Consider the following 2,055-nt stretch of genomic DNA (forward strand, 5'->3'; position numbering starts at 1 on the left):
AAAAAAAATTTTAACATAAAATAAAAAAAAAAAAAAAAAAAAAAAAAAAAAAAAAAAATCAGTAAAACATCAAAACTCTGTTCCGTGTTGATTTATGCCGGGCGTCTCTTCAAACTATTGACGTAGGTTTTTTTTTTTTTAAGAGGTTTGACAGAGGGAACTGTAACTGCTATGGTCTTATCGTCCCGAAATCGAAGAGAGAAGGAAGACAGGATAGGAGAAAGCCAGCCGTTCCGAGAACGAACATTATTCCATCAGGATAAAATCCGCCCCGGGCGGGAATCGAACCCGCGGCCTAGCGCTTACAAGGCAGACGCACTACCAACTAAGCTAACTAGGCTGGCTATATGTTGATCTTTGAATTGATCTTCCTCCTAATCCTCCTCCTCCTCCTCCTTAGTTATCTATTTTTACTGTACCTTTTTCCCAATTTCATCCCCCCCCCTATTCCTTCCTCACTGAGCCCGGCCCTGGTGTATCTCATAGAAGAACTGTCATTGGAAGAGAACAAATGTAATAAATTACATGTGATTAGCGTGCGTAAATAGTAACATCTGAATTGGGTAAGGACGAATTGTTTATGGCCGTGGGAAGCCGCCCGCAATAATTATACATTCAACTGTTTATTCTAGTTTCATTGAGAACGAGTCATCCAGTAAGAACAACGAGTCATGGAGGGAAAAGTCGAAACATTAAGTTATCAAAATTTATTGTAAAATCATGAAGTTCTAAAAAATTCTAGAAAAATGATGTTCCCAAAATTGTAAGTTGGATTTTTTTTTCCGAGGAGGAAAACCGCCAGTTGTTATTGAAATTTTCAAATAGGTACCTAATGATTTTTTTCAACTTTGAAAATTCAGAGATTACTGATCAAGGATTTTAAGAGTTAATGCCTCGTTCTGCGGCCACCCTTAGGTAGGTTGCTACCTATAGTCATGTTAGTATCTGCTCAAATACCAATGTACAGTTTCAATACATTTTTTTTTATCCTACCTATTTCTAGCCGTAACTCTATTGCTAGCGTAGGCAGAAAAACTCGGCCCACTTAAAAAGGCACAAAAAACAGAAACACTTGGCGCAAAAAAAGTCCAGCATTTTTTCTCATTCCCAGAATTCTGCTTTCCTGCTTGTACATTATGCGAGTTAGATGTAGAGGAGGAAATCAAAGGGTAGGTACTTTCCAGCAAGGGCCATATCCGTTCTAGGTTTTTATATATTTTTCTTTTTTAAGCTTTGAATTTCATGATGCGTTCAAAATTAGATTTTCCTTGTAGAGGCGACGTTATCCTCCAGACAAAGGATAAAAAAATCCTTGTAGCCAGAAGGACACATTAAGGATTTTTTCATGAGCATGTTTTCTGTATATAAATCAAATAATGAGATGAAGAGAAAGGGATATGATAATACTGATATAATGTTTCTAAAGGATTTTCCTCTTCAGTTGTGCGGCCATTGCTTGCTAAAGGATTATTCCAAAGTAATCCAAAGGCATTTCTTGTTATTAAGAGGCAAATCGTTGCTGTTCTTGAAGAAGGTATAGATGTTTTGAGTAATGTAGTAATAACAAGGTATTAAATATCTCTACTTACTAACCCTTTAAGTCCTATTAATTTTGCCCCGGTAAGCTAGAAAAACAGTACAGTAATTTTGCACACGTCTACTTGTACTTTCTATCTCATTTGCCCTTTAACTCTCCTCCTCCCTTTTCATGCCTTCTACCCCTTCTCTCTTTCTCTCTCTCTCTCTATCTCTCTCTTACTTTCTATCTCATTTGCCCTTTAACTCTCTCCCTCTCTTTTCATCCCTCCCTTCCTCTTTTCTCTCTCTCTCCTACTTTCTTTCTCATTTGCCCTTTACCTCTCTCCCTCTCTTTTCATGCCTACCACCCCTTCTCTCTCTCTCTCTTACTTTCTATCTCATTTGCCCTTTAACTCTCTCCCTCTCTTTTCATCCCTCCCTTCCTCTTTTCTCTCTCTCTCTCTCTCTCTTACTTTCTATCTCATTTGCCCTTTAACTCTCTCCCTCCCTTTTCATCCCTCCCTTCCTCTTTCTCTC

Source organism: Diaphorina citri, unplaced genomic scaffold (assembly GCF_000475195.1).
Source record: "Diaphorina citri unplaced genomic scaffold, Diaci psyllid genome assembly version 1.1 scaffold128, whole genome shotgun sequence".
Taxonomy (NCBI): Eukaryota; Metazoa; Arthropoda; class Insecta; order Hemiptera; family Psyllidae; genus Diaphorina; species Diaphorina citri.